General features: G+C 42.7%; 1 long non-coding RNA gene and 1 pseudogene across 2 annotated transcripts in view; one reads left to right on the top strand and one right to left on the bottom strand.

Annotated features, from left to right (window-relative positions):
* Positions 1 to 2,795: 2,795 nt before the first annotated feature.
* The window catches only part of LOC103232346 (uncharacterized), a 29,114-nt gene continuing 16,541 nt past the window's right edge, over positions 2,796 to 15,368 (bottom strand). For both annotated transcript variants that reach the window (XR_497129.3, XR_497128.3), the window contains one exon: positions 2,796 to 3,096. This is a non-coding gene — a long non-coding RNA (uncharacterized lncRNA). The remainder of the gene's footprint in view (positions 3,097 to 15,368) is intronic.
* On the top strand, positions 12,339 to 14,193 carry LOC103232347 (double-strand-break repair protein rad21 homolog pseudogene; annotated as a pseudogene).

The following is a 15,368-nucleotide window of genomic DNA, read 5'->3' as shown; positions in this document are numbered from 1 at the left end:
GGAATAATGTGAGAGGCCAGATTGAAGTCCAGGCCAGGAACAATGGTAACTGGGAGACTCAACAAAGAGTGAGTACAGCTGAAGGAGCCAGGGGGCAGAAGGTATATGCATCAAGTGTGAGGAGGAAAATAGATTTTGAAAGTTATGGGAACTGTAGAGAGTAAGTGGAGCATAGCTTGTGATTTTGAGGGCCTCTAAAAGTATTAAAGCGGCAGCAATGAGGTGTGGCTGTAGCCTAGGAATAGTCAGGGAAGCAGATAATTTAGTTAAAATGTCTTGGCTTAATAAGGGAAGTGGGCAGGTGGGGATAACTAAAAAAGAGTGCATAAAAGAATGTTGTCCAAGTTGGCAACAGAGTTGGGGAGTTTTAAGGGGTTTAGAAGCCTGGCCATGAATACCCACAACAGTTACGGAGGCGAGGGAAACAGACCCTTGAAAAGAAGGTAAAGTGGAGTGGGTAGCCTCCGTAGTGATTAAGAGGATGGACTTACCCTCTGCTTTAAGAGTTACCCAAAGTGGGCCGGGCGCGGTGGCTCAAGCCTGTAATCCCAGCACTTTGGGAGGCCGAGATGGGCGGATCACGAGGTCAGGAGATCGAGACCATCCTGGCTAACACGGTGAAACCCCGTCTCTACTAAAAATACAAAAAACTAGCCGGGCACGGTGGCGGGCGCCTGTAGTCCCAGCTACTCGGGAGGCTGAGGCAGGAGAATGGCGTGAACCCGGGAGGCGGAGCTTGCAGTGAGCTGAGATCTGGCCACTGCACTCCAGCCTGGGCGACAGAGCGAGACTCTGTCTCAAAAAAAAAAAAAAAAAAAAAAAAAAAAGTTACCCAAAGTGTCTGTGATGGTCCAGGAGGCTTCCGAGGCGATTAGGCAGCGTCAGTCTTCAGCTGCTAAGCTGAGAAGATCTGGGAAGGAGTCAGTCAGAGAGCCTTGGGCCAGAGTTCCAGGGGATCTGGGAGGGGCTGCCAGGCGAGTTGGACAGTCCAATTTCCAGTGGGGTCCTGCATAGATGGGGCACAGCTTAGGAGGAATCCCGGGCTGTGGGTATTCCTTGGCCCAGTGGCCAGATTTCTGGCACTTGAAGCAAGATCCTGAGGGAGGCGGTCCTGGAGGAATGCCTGGCTGCTGCGGTTCAGGCGTTTTGAAGTTTTTGTGTGCTGGAGATAGTGGCTAGGGTTTCTCTCACAGTGGAGGCAAGTAATTGCAACTCAGAAATACGTTGCTACTTGGCTGCCTCTACCCCATTATTGTACACCTTGAAGGTGAGGTTAATTAAGTCCTGTTGTGGAGTTTGAGGGCCAGAATCTAATTTTTGGAGCTTTTTCTAATGTCGGGAGCAGGTTGGGTAATAAAATGCATATTGAGAATAAGACGGTCTTCTGGCCCTTCTGGGTCTAGGGCGGTAAAGCATCTAAGGGTTGTTGCCAAATGGGCCATGAACTGGGCTGGGTTTTTATATTTGATGAAAAAGAGCCTAACCGCTAACTGATTTGGGAGAGGTTGGATAAAGAAAAAGGAGCATTAACCTCGGCTATGCCTTCAGCTCCAGCCACCTCTTTAAGAGGAAATTGTTGGGCAGGTGGGGGAGGGCTAGTCGCTGAACGAAACTGTAAGCTGGACCAGGTGTGAGGAGTGGAGGTGATAAAAGGATTATAGGGTGGGGGAGCGGAGGCTGAGGAAGAATTGGGACCTGGCTCAGTGTGGTGAGAAGCAGCCTGGGGAGGAGGGGAGAGGTCAGATGAGTCCATAGAAAAGGAGGATTCAAAGGACTCAGAACTTTGGGTGGATACTGAAGGAACAGGAGAGAAAGAAGAAAGATTTGGGATGAGTTGCATTGGGAGCAGAGACTAAGAAGGGATCAATGTGTAAAAGAATGCCTGGATGTCAGGCACCTCAGACCCATTTGCCCATTTTTCGACAAAAATCATCCAAGTCTTGTAAAATGGAGAAATCAAAAGTGCCATTTTCTGGCTATTTAGAACCATTATCGAGTTTGTATTGGGGCCAAGTGCTGTTGCAGAAAAAAATAAGACACTTAGGTTTTAGGTCAGGCGAGAGTTGAAGAGATTTTAAGTTTTTTGAGAACACAGTCTAAGGGATAAGAAGAGGGAATGGAGGGTGGAAGGTTGCTCATAGTGAAGAAGGCAAGCCCAGAGAAAAGAAAGGGTAGAGACACGGAGAAGGGGGTGGTGAGCAGCCCTGGGCTGCAATGTGGGTGAGCAGCCAAAGCAGGCGTCCCTGCAATTGACTTGCCACCAAGGGAATGTGGGTGAATGTCCAAGGCAGGCATCCCTGTGGTGATCAGACACCAATGGAGTGTGGGTGAATAATCAGGCAGGCGTCCCTGCAGTGATTAAACACCAAGGGAAGAGTATATTCCCAAGTCCGTGACCCGCGCCGGAGTTTTGGGTCCACAGATAAAATGTGTCTCCTTTGTCTCTACTAGAGAGGAAAAAGAACTGGAATTGGAAGGACAGGGAGATTGAAGGGTAGCAAGAGAGGCTGGAGAAGAGAGTGAAAAGACCGCTTACCTGATTTGAAATTGGTGAGATGTTCCTTGGGCTGGTTGGTCTGAGGACCCGAGGTCATAGGTGGATCTCCTCATGGAGTGAGGGTGAGGACAGGGGACTGGTCTCCCAAAGGAGTCCCGCTGACCCGGGTCTTCGGCACCAAATTTCACGCACGTCCATGTGAAGAGACCACCAAACAGGCTTTGTGTGAGCAACAAGGCTGTTTATTTCACCTGGGTGCAGGTGGGCTGAGTCTAAAAAAGGAGTCAGCAAAAGGGAGTTGGGGTGGGGCTGTTTTATAGGATTTGGGTAGGTAGTGGAAAATTACAGTCAAAGGGGGTTGTACTCTTGCGGGCAAGGGCTGGGGTCACAAGGTGCTTAGTTGGGGTAAGGGCTGGGGTCACAAGGTGCTTAGTTGGGGAGCGTCTGAGCCAGGAGAAGGAATTTCACAAGGTAATGTCATCAGTTAAGGCAGGAACCGGCCATTTTCACTTCTTTTGTGATTCTTCAGTTGCTTCAGGTTATCTGGATGTATATATATGCAGGCTTGGGCTTGGAGGCCTGACAACCACCTCATCTCCCTACAGGAGGCCAAACAAACAATTTAGAAATGCTAATCAAGAACTCTCTAATCTCGAATCTCTCTTAAAGAAATCCTCAGAATTCCTTACTTCCCCCTTGGCACCTCCCTCTACACCCCTACTCTACCCTGACCTATCTGAACTTCCTGGACCAGATCTGTCCCCTGTTTCTACTGCATGTCTAACACTTGCTCAACAGAAGGCAGTTCGGAGTCTGGCTGCAAAGACCCCACCCCCTCATGATTCCCTGACAGCTCCAATGGCAACATCTCATCTGGAAGATGTGGAAAAGGGGGACCCTGCAGGGACATCTCTCATGATCACCCTATTTTGGGAACAACTGCTAACAGGTAGGGCAACCCTGGTGATTGTCTACCAACACCCTGGTCAAAGGCTGAATTCTGAGGCATAAAGAATTTCCTGACCCCCATAAAGATCCAATTGGGTTTGAGAATTTTAGTTCATTGTCAGAACTTATGACCCAGGTCATTCAGACTTTTATCAGCTAGTCCACATGTTGGTCTCCAAAGCTAAAGCTAAGGAATGGCTGGGAAAAGCACAATGGTCAGACCCTATAGCAGATTTGACCCCTGAAGGCCCAATACAGCCACAACAACCAGTCCCCCAAAATCCAGAAGACAGGCACAAAGATGTGCAGGAATGAATAAACACCCTATTAAATATCATTCTTTCAGTGTTCCAAAGGGTTGTGGATTGGAATAAAATCCAACAACGCCACTGGAACCCAAATGAATTAGTTTTAGATTATTTAACACATTCTGATAAAACTTTAAAACAATATTGTGGGATGTCAGCTGATTGCTTTGAAAACAATAAAAATGATACATTATTAAATGCAAATTTCTTAACCGACTAGATGATGATTTAGCCACCCTTGTAAAATGCAAATTGGACCACAGCCAGAACTAATGAACTAGTTAGCTGACCAATTATCCCGCAATATGATAAACCAAGGAAAAACAGAAGATTGCCCAAATTATGCATTTACAGCTAAAGCAATTAACTTCTCAAGCCTCTCAGCCCCAGAAAGATTTTAAGCTCCCTCTGTCTGAGGACTCTTCCCTCCCAGTCTGTTACAACTGTAAATGACCGAGACACCTTAAGAGAGATTGCCTTAGGCTGAAACGAAAGAAAAGGCAGAATGCAACTCAGGAAGACAAGGGGTGCTCCAAGGAAATACAGGGGTTTCACCTCTCCAAATATTCTACCCTGACAAACCAATTGGGAGAGATTAATATAATAATAAACCATGAGTTTACAACTGCCTTAACTGACATAGGTGTGACTATCTTTGATAAATCCTGTGATCACCTAGCCTTGTTTCCACATGAATAGACTCTCCCTTAGCTGAGAAAGCCAGAGGAACTCCATTTGGCTCCTTCATTTACAGGACATCAAGGACTCCTTACCTCACCCTCTTCCTCAAGGGGTTAACTTGTGTAAGCTGACTCTCAACATATCAAAGAGTCCAATTAACTGATAAGGTACTGAAGCAAGCAATGTACAACGTTCCCAGGATTTTGCTCAAAAGATAACACCATAAAGCCTTGAGTTTGTGTCCGGCAGAGTCCCCATATATAACATCTTATAAAAGATTTAGAGCCCCTGCACCTGGAACTGTTTGCTTCTCTGTAACCATTTGTCTTTTTAACTTTTTGCATGTTTTTACTCCTGTAGAATTGTTGCAACTGAGCTCCCCCTCCCCTTCCTAAACCGAAGTATAAAAGAAAATCGAGCCCCTTCCTTGGGGCCAAGAGAATTTCCAGCCGCTGGCTAATAAAGGACTCCTAAATTTGTCTTAAAGTGTGGTGCTTCTCTAACTTGCTCGGGTACAACAATCCCACCTTATTTAGAAACCCCATTCCTCAGAGTAATGAAAGAATTAACATGGTGAGTGTGTCTAATAAAATGATCTCATGTTTTAAGTCCAAACCCGTACCTTAGGGTTCATCAGGTTCCACTACCCTGTCGCAGGCTCTAAGTGTGACACACTCAGTAGGTCCCATATGTTTCTAATATGCGCTGGGGCTCCTGTCAATCTTTTGGGCCGTGATCTCAACATCCATAATGCCCATATCTCTTTTTCATCAAAAGGTGAAACTGTTTTAGAATTGGAGCCAGGAGACCAAAAATACCAAATTTTAAAATGTCCTCATAATGTACAATTTAGTACTGGTAATGTTAAAACGTCATCTTGTGACCAGGAAAATAAAATGGAGACAGAGAAGGAAATATTACAGAAGAAGAAAGAACGTTGGAATACAGAGCAGAAAACAGTAAAACTCCTTTTAGCTTCCCCAATCTTCCTGTTAACACCAGAAGTGGAGCACTTGCTCAAGGATGTGTCTTCCTGCTTATAGTCTCACTCAAATACAGATACGGAGAAAGTATTCTCAGCCATTCCAGTAAAGGTAGAGATAAACCCAAAGAAACCCCTATCCAACCTTAAACACTATCCTCTGCAAAAGGAACCCATATATGGAATTGCTCCTATCATAGAAGATTATCTGAGAAATGATATATGAATAATATATCATTTGAGAAATAATGATAATCTGAGATTATCATTATTCCCTGCACAATCCCCTGAAACAGCCCTATATTCCCTGTAAAGAAACCAAGGGGGAGAGGATGGAAATTTGTGCAGGACTTGAGGGCAATAAACAATATCATAATTCCCAGGCACCCAGTAGTCCCCAACCCACAAACCCTTCTATCACCTATATCCATTACCAGTCAGTATTTCTCAGTTGTGGATCTCTATAGTGCCTTCTTTAGTATTCCTGTAGAACCAGGCAGCCAATATTTGTTTGCCTTTATTTGGAAAGAATGGCAATATACGTGGACTGTAATACCCCAAAGGTAAACCGAAAGTCCCACTTACTGTTCCCAAATATTAGAAGCTGATTTAGAGGATTAAATATTTTTCCAGGGCTCAGCATTCATCTACTCTCCTTTGTTCAGACACACTCTCTTCCTCTCAGGAAGATAGTCTATATTTACTCAAACAGCCACCAAGGGACACAGATGTCTAAAGACAAACTTCAGCTATGCTTACCTCAAGTTAAGTATTTGGGACATATTATCTCAGCCAAAAGACTGAGTATTAACCCTGATAAGAGTGAGGAATTTTAGTTTTCCCAATGCCTGCCACTAAGAAACAACTTAAGAGTTTTGGGGGCCTGGCGGGCTATTGTAGAAACTGGATACCAAATTTCTCCCTTATGGCTCAATTTCAGTGTGCATACCTAAAAAATGAACAACCTGATCCCATCATGTGGACTCCAGAGGGACAATCAGCTGTACAACAAATAAAGGAAATTCCAATTAATGCCCCAGCCTTAGGGCACCCAAACTACAAATTGCCTTTCTCCCTTTTCATACACAAAGTTGGAGGTACTGCATCCGGAGTACTGACCCAGAAACATGGTGATCATCAGAGACCTATAGGCTATTATAGCCAACAGCTGGACCCTGTGGCTCGAGGGCTGCCTCCTTGTATGACAGCAATAGCAGCCACGGCCTTGCTGTGTACAAAGTTCCCAGGATTTTGCTCAAAAGATAACACCATCTCAAAGTCTGTTGAAGAAATAATTATGGGTTCCCCCTTACCATTTTTGTGCCACATTCTCTTGAGCCCCTTCTAAACTCTCATCATATACAACATCTGTCTGTCAACTGGTTAGCCTCTTAGGAAATTTTGCTTTTATCATCTCCGAATATTACTATTTCCTGCTGTAATAATCTTAATCTGGCCCCTCTCTTGCCAGGCCCTTCTGACAAAACCCCTCATGACTGTGTTCTGATGACTGACTGACTTCTCACCCCCAGGACAGACCTACAAGAGATGCCACTGGATAATGCTGAGATAGAATGGTATACAGATGGGTCTTATTTAAGAGGAGAGGATGGAAATTTTATAGCAGGATATGCTGTGGTTTCCTTACTAGAGGTAATTGAAGTCAATCATCTCCCCCAAGCCAGATCAGCTCAAGTGACCAAATTGGTTGCCCTGACCGAAGCTTGTCAATTGGCAAAAGACAAGGCTGCAGACATTTACACTGACAGCTACTATGCTTTTGGGGTTGCTCATGACTGGGATGCTATGGAAAGAGAGAGGATATTTAACCCCCTCAGGGCAACCCATAAAAAATGGACAAGTATCAGAGCTGTTAGAAGGTGTTCTAAAACCAAAAAGCTTGGCAATTATAAAAATCCCAGGTCACTCAAAATTAGACACCACAGAAAGTCAGGGTAACCAATTCGCTGACGCCACAGCTAAAAAAGCAGCATTCAAGCCATCACCCCCAAGTTGGAAAATGGCCATAAAACCCAAAATACTTAAATACATGTTGAATGAAACCCAGCACATAGCTCCTACAAAAGAGAAATCTACTTGGAAACAGGCAGGGGGATACTTGACCCCCAAAACTGAAATATGATGTGGACCTAATTATTCCATTCCAAGAAGCCCATTATTCCAATAGAATGTCAGGTGTCCCTTATGAAATATGTTCATAATCTAACCCATTGGAATCCAGATAAAATAATATCCTGGTATAAACAATATTACTGGAAACCATCCTTTATAGTGGCACAAAAAGTTTACTCTCATCCGGGTACCGTGGCTCACGCCTGTAATCCCAGCACTTTGGGAGGCCCAGGGAGGTGGATCACCTGAGGTCAGGAGTTCAAGACCAGCCTGGCTAACATGGCAAAACCCTGTATCTACTGAAAATACAAAAATTAGCCGGGCATGGTGGTGTACACCTGTAATCCTGCTACTTGGGAGGCTGAGGCAGAAGAATCGCCTGAACCCGGGAGGAAGAGGTTGCAGTGAGCTGAGATTGCACCATTGCACTCTAGCCTCGGCAACAAGAGCAAAACTCCATCTCAAAAAACCAAACAAACAAAAAAGTTTACTCTCATGTGTTATTTGTCCCAAACATAACCCAGGAAAACCCCTCCATGGAGTCCAGGGTCATTTTCCCCTTCTGGCTGACCTTTTGAGGTATGATAGCTTGATTTTATCCAGCTGCCATCATCTCAAGGTTACAAGTATGTTTTAGTAATGGTCTGCATGTTATACCATTGGGTTGAAGCTTTTCCCCGCAGGCAAGCAACAGCCATGACAGTTGGAAAAATCCTACTAAAAAAAATTGTCCCACTGTGGGGAGTCCTCTGTGAACTTCACAATGACAGGGGAACATACTTTATTGGCCAGGTTACTCAAAATATTTGTAAAATTTGGCCCACATTTCAACATTTCCATTGTGCCAACCATCCCCAGTCTTCAGGCCTGGTGGAGAGGACTAACGGAATAATTAAAACACAATTGGCTAAGTTCACAGAGGCATTTCACCTCCTCTGGCCCAAAGCACTCCCCCTAGTGCTGCTTATACTCCGATCCACTCCTTTTGGAAAACATCAATTGTCTCCTTATGAAATTATAACAGGAAGACCCAAGTGTATGGGAACGAACATAACCAATCCAACTTTTCTCAAGGGAAATATATTGCAATATTGTGAGGAACTCATTTATCATCTTAGAAAAAGCCAAGATTTGTTAAAGAATTCCTTTCACAGTGTGCTCCCTGAAGATAAGGTGCCTGGTCATGATCTGCAACCTGGAGATTTCATCTATTGGAAAAGACATCTAATAAAGGATTCCCTTCAACCCTGATGGAAGGGCCTGTACCAGGTATTACTGACTAATCCATGTACCGCAAAATTAAAGAGTATAGATTCATGGATTCACATCTCTCATCTTAAAAAGGCACAACCTCCTGAGTGGACTGTAACTCCCACCAAAGACCTTCACCTCCGGTTCGCTAAACATGAACCTGCAACCCAGGATTAGAAGCAGACAACAGTTGTTGTGGACTGCTTAAACCCAAGACACAGGACCAGGCCTGTATGCAAAGGGAACGCCTCTGTTTATTGTACAGTAACCATTACAATTATTGTCCTAGAAATACTGGCAACTCCTGTCTTATAAATGACAGTGCACTTGCCTTGTCTGATTTAACACCATTTAGTAACTAAAATGAATTTCACAACCTTGCTATTATTAATCCTGTATCCCTACACCTTCTTGCCACTGCCACCTATGGATGCCCATGAAACAAACCTGTTTCTACAGTGGGTTCAGCATTATGCAGACTGATTACAAAAGAATACCTGCTGGGTATGCAGACTCAAGCCTCTTTCCAGTGGCTTCAGCCTGCCATGGTGGATATCCCCCTTCCAAGGTCAGGACTGGATAGAATACCAAAAAATTATCACATCACAGAAGTGGTCTGGCATACTTAGTGCTGGGATAACAAAAGACAATATATATAACTGGCCCATTAAAAACACTCTTAAGAACAAGGGACATGGGAAAAGTTTTTGAATGGAAAGGACCAGGTCATTAGATCTCACTTTAACATCCCACCCCCCAGCTAAAACAGAAGGTGGTAACCACACCCCAAACAACAGCCCATTTTCAAAATGGAATAATGCAAATTTGGGCTGGGTTTATCTGGCTCACCCCATGTCTGGCCAACTCAGCCAAAATGCTTCTTTGTGCTGGCAGCGAAGAAACCATACCAAGGACCTATGGCCAAACAGTACGAGAAATATGGGGTGGACACCTGGAGAATGCTATGACCACATTATCATATTACAAGACGCTGACTAGAATGCCACCGATTGGTTGCAGTAACCAGGTATTTATTGGCTAGCTCCAAATGGGACATATTGGCTATGTGGCACTAACTTATGGCCGTGGTTACCTCCAGGGTAGTTAGGATGACGTTCCCTAGGTTATGCTTGGGCACAAGGACATGTAATTCAGACCCTGCCAAAACCAGCAAACCTTTTTCATTTACAATTTCATTGGACATGTTAGGTATTCCAATGGTATGATCACTTAGCTTCAATCTTTGTACCACAGACAGGTATTGAAGATGTTATATGGCATATAGAGGCCTTAACCAATTACACCCAAAAGGCCCTGAATGATAGCCACATGAGTATTGCCTTGCTAAACAATGAGGTCATGCTTATGAGGAAAGTTGTGCTATACTACCATATGGCTTTAGATATACTCATTGCAGCACAAGGGAGACCTGTGCCATCATAAAAACTGAATGTTGTGTGTATATTCCAGATGAATCAAAGAACATAACTTGATTTATGACTGATATGAAAACCCAGATAACCAACCTGTCAGATCCAAAACCCTCACTAATCAATTGGTTGAGTAGTTGGTTTGGATCCTGGGGAACTTGGTGGCAGAAGCTATTGCTTATAATAGGGATAGTAATAATTTGTGTTCTGTCCTGTTTCTGCTTACAATGTTGTTACGGTATGTGTTTGCAAATAAGTTAATGCACAACTGAAAGGGCTGGGGTAATAATTGCCCAGAGAATTGCTTTAATTGAGGAAGCAGTAATATAGCCTGACCCAGCTTCCAGGTTTGCTTTCCTTTTGTTGCTATAAATCTGGCCTAGGTCCCTATATATATATATTTTTTTCTCTTTCTTTTTTCCTTTCCTTTTTCCTTCTTTCCTCTCCTTTTTTTTTTTTTTTTTTTTTTTTTTAAATCTTTATGGGACACAACTTCCTAGGAATGAGCCTTCCTGGCAATGTGGGACCTAAACTTGTAGAAATAAACTATCCCAGCAACAGGAAACCAGCTCAAAAAAGGGAGGAAAAAGCAACCTGAAGCCAAGAACCCATATTTCTTTTAAAATGCTTCCTCCGAAAGATTTTAAATAAAAAAGAAGGGAAATGTGAAAGGAAATTAAATTCTGGGATCCCCCCAAACTCATTTAGCCAAAAGCAAAAGTCAAAATGGGAACTGGGTCATGCAAACCTGCCTCCCCGTTTTGGTTCCTCAATAAAATGGTTACAAGATGAAAAGCTACATGCCTCCTCCATATTTTGCCCACAAGGAAATTCCTAGTGAGTTGTTAAAATTTCACCATGGCAATGCAAATTGATAGCTTATCTTTACAGGTGCAGCCGCCCTGGTCCACCAGACATAAATGCATATCTGAGTGTTCCCCTGCCCCCATTTTGTCTGTTATCTTATGTAAAATGCAGATTCCCCAGATTTTTCCTCTGCCCCTTTTATGTCATCTCTTTTTGTTGTTTGTTATTTAGTTTTATTTTATATCATAAACTTAACTCTGCAATACAGCTAGGCATGGAAGGGAACAAGGAAAACATGGAACCCAAAGGGAACTGCAATGAGAGCACAAAGATTATAGGCTATTGCCCGCAAATGGGGAGGAGGGGTGCTCTCCTGAGCTACAGAAAGAATGGTCTGGTGGTTAAGATAAAACACAAGTCTAACTTTAATAAGTTGTCCACAGTCAGCAATGGTGATCTTCTTGCTGGTCTTGCCATTCCCGGACCCAAAGCGTTCCATGGCCTCCACAATATTCATGCCTTCTTTTACCTTGCCAAAGACCACATGTTTGTCATCCAACCACTGAGTCTTGGCAGTGCAGATGAAAAACTGGGAACTGTTTGTGTCCAGCATTTGCCATGGACAAGATGCCAGGACCAGTATGCTTTAGGATGAAGTTCTTGTCATCACATTTCTCCCTGCAGATGGACTTGCCACCAGTACCATTATGGCATGTGAAGTCACCACCCTGACACATAAACCCTGGAATAATTCTGTGAATGCAGGAACCCTTATAACCAAATCCTTTCTCTCCAGTGCGCAGAGCATGAAAGCTTTCTGCTGTCTTTGGAAACTTGTCTGCAAACAGCTTGAAGGAGATGTGGCCCAAGGGCTCACCATCTATGGTGATGTTGAAGAAGATGTTGACCATGGCTGATAGTACGGGGCTCCTGGCAGCGGCAGCATCTGCGAAGCAGCCATTCTATATTATCTTATATTTAAAAAATGCAGATTCATTGAACCAGGCAAAGGCATGAATGACTATTTTTCGCTACCCCCTCTTACATGAAAATTGTTTGCTTCTCAATATCCCACCCTTTCCCCTTTAAATTTGGAGCCCTCAAAATCATCTATGGAGAAAGGCATAGACCTGTCTCCTGGGCATGTTCTTAACTTTGGCAAATAAATCTCCTAAAATGATTGGAACTTACTTTTTCTCAATTGACAAAACATTAAAAAAAAATACAGACTGGACCCAGCCCGCCCAACTCCCAGTGGAGAGCAAGGTTTCCTTCTATTTTCATAGCCAACCACCAGAACAATGTTCTATGCACATTTTGTCCTCAGTAAGAGGGCCTCTGGCCAAAATTTGGCTAGTGGCCCATTGGGATAAGAAGCTAACCAAAGCCCCTGTGTTACAGTGTAATTTAGAGAGTAGCATGGAGAGTATCATCTCACCAAAGGTGAAGATAGCATTATGGACATTTCTTACTGGGAGTAGTTTGAATATATCACAGGAAAGTCAAATACCTTCTTGCAGACTGTAATGAAGCATTCATTAAGATAAAGATGGTTTTTTGACCAGGTGTTGACCTGCCTGAGGAAAATCAGGAAGCAGTTTATAACACCATTACTTTACCTGAAGAATTTCATGACTTTGGTCAGCCACTGCCTGACTTAGATGACATTAATGTGGCCCAGGAGTTCAGCTTGGGTCAGAGTAGAGTGGAAGAAATAACCATGAGAGAAGAAGTTGGGAATATCAGTATTTTACAAGAAAATGATTTTGGTGATTTTGGAATGGATGATCATGAGATAATGAGAGAAGGCAGTGCTTTTGAGGATGATGACATGTTAGTAGGCACTACTGCTTCTAACCTCCTATTAGAGTCTGAACAGAGAGAGCACCAGCAATCTGAATGAGAAAATTAACCATTTAGAATATGAAGACCAATATAAAGATAATAATTTTAGAGAAGGAAATGATGGTAGAATATTAGATGACAAACTTATTACTAATAATGATGGTAGTATCTTTGACGATCCCCCTGCCCTGTCTGAGGCAGAGGTGATGTTGCCAGAGCAGCCTGCACATGATGATATATGGATGAGGATGATAATACATCAATGGGTAGGCCTGATAGTCCTGATTCAGTGAATCCTGTCGAACCAGCCAGCTATGTCTGATCAAACAACACTTGTTCCAAATGAGGAAGAAGCATTTGTATTGGAACCTGTTGATATAACTGTTAAAGAAACAAAAGCCAAGAGGAAGAGGAAGCCAATTGTTGACAGTGTCAAAAACTTGGATAGCAAGACAATTAGAGCCCAACTTAATGATTATTCTGATATTGTTACTACTTGGGATCTAGCACCACCCACCAAGAAATAGGTGATGTGGAAAGAGACAGGAGGAGTAGAAAAACTGTTTTCTTTACCTGCTCAGCCTTTGTGGAATAACAGACTACTGAAGCTCTTTACATGCTGTCTTACACCACTTGTACCAGAAGACCTTAGAAAAAGGGGGAAAGTAGGGCAGATAATTTGGATGAGTTCCTCAAATAACATGAAAATCCAGAGGTTCCTAGAGAGGACCAGCAACAGCTACACCAGCAGCATGATGTTACTGATAAGCCCATTTTGGAAGAGCCAAGCCGCCTCCAGGAGTCAGTGATGAGGCCAGCAGAACAAACCTGGATGAGTCAGCTATGCCTCCACCACCACCTCAGGGAGTTAAGCAAAAAGCTGGACAAATTAACCCAGAGCCTGTGATGCCTCCTCAGCAGGTTGAGCAGATGGAAATACTGCCTGTAGAGCTTCCCCCAGAAGAACCTCCAAATATCTGTCAGCTAATATAAGAGTCAGAACTTCTGCCAAAAAGAAAAGGGGGGAAAAAAAGATGATGAAGACAAAAAGGATGAAGATGTTTCAGGGGGTGATCAAGATCAGGAAGAAAGAAGATGGAAGAAATGCTTCATGGTCTTCAGTGAGCTCTTGCTAAAACTGGAGCTGAATCTATCAGTTTGCTTGAGTTATGTCAAAACACAAACAGAAAACAAGCTGCCGCAAAGTTCTACAGCTTCTTAGTTCTTAAAAAGCAGCAAGCTATTGAGCTGACACAAGAACTGTACAGTAATATCATCGCAACACCTGGGCCAAAGTTCCACATTTTATAAGGAGCTAGAAGCATTATAGCTAGTGTTTATTTCACTAGTGCTTACAAATTGCCCCCATGTGTAGGAGACACAGAACCCTTTAAAAAAACTTAGATTTTTGTCTGTACAAAGTCTTTGCCTTTTTCTTTCTTCATTTTTTTCCAGTATATTAAATTTGTCAGTTTCATCTTTGAGGGAAACTGATTAGATGGGTTGTGTTTGTGTTCTGATGGAGAAAACAGCACCCCAAGGACTCAGAAGATTATTTTAACAGTACAGAACAGATGTGTGCAATATTGGTGCATGTAATGATGTTGAGTGGCAGTTGAAAGTCATGATTTTAATCTTAGTTCTTCATTACTGCATTGAAAAGGAAAACCTGTCTAGGCAAATGCCTGACAGTTTAATTTAAAACTATGGTATGAGTCTTTGACAAGAAAAAAAGAAAAGAAAAGGCTTTCCATCAGTTGTAACACTGGCAATCTTCTTGTTAACCTTAGGGGTGGCACCTGAAATAACAAAGGTCACCCTCTTGAGATTCATTTTAAGTATAATTCCCTAATGAGCAAAGGTATATGTGAAATTGTGTTGTGACTGATACCCTTCAGCTACAAAAAGATAGGACTGACTTGGTTTAAAGTGTTCTATTTTGTCAGTCATTCCATTTAAGTCTTTCTGATGAACTCGGCTATCTCAAAATCTGTCATTTTAATGAGGCTCCAAAATGAGCAGAAATATAGGCCTGATTAGAGTACAGTGACTATCAAAAAACATAACTTTCGAGGAGTTATAAATCAAAGTTTTAAAAAGATGTTTGGATATATCTGAGTATTCAGATCATGAAAATAGAAATTGCCCTGCCTACTACAAGGACAGACTGATGGGAAATTATACACCAGGTCAACTTAACCTTTAAGCAGACAATGCTGTAAAAACTAATGGCTTTTCTGATATTTATTATAAGTTTTAGTACTGATATCCTTTTCCAGTGCTGCACTCCCCTGTGTTTGGAACTTTAATAGCTTTGCAACAAAATCCTATATCCAGTTTCCTATAACTTAACTGAAGAAAAACACATCCAAATAAAGGTCTATATTAACAGACCACACAGCATCAGAAATCATGTGACTATTATGATTATCAGAATATTTCTTAAATTTTTAGGGCAAAATTAACACTGAAAGTTCTAGCTTAAG

The sequence above is a fragment of the Chlorocebus sabaeus genome, chromosome X, assembly GCF_047675955.1.
Source record: "Chlorocebus sabaeus isolate Y175 chromosome X, mChlSab1.0.hap1, whole genome shotgun sequence".
Taxonomy (NCBI): Eukaryota; Metazoa; Chordata; class Mammalia; order Primates; family Cercopithecidae; genus Chlorocebus; species Chlorocebus sabaeus.
Note: the sequence above shows the minus strand (reverse complement) of the source record. Positions and strands in the feature narration are given on the sequence as shown.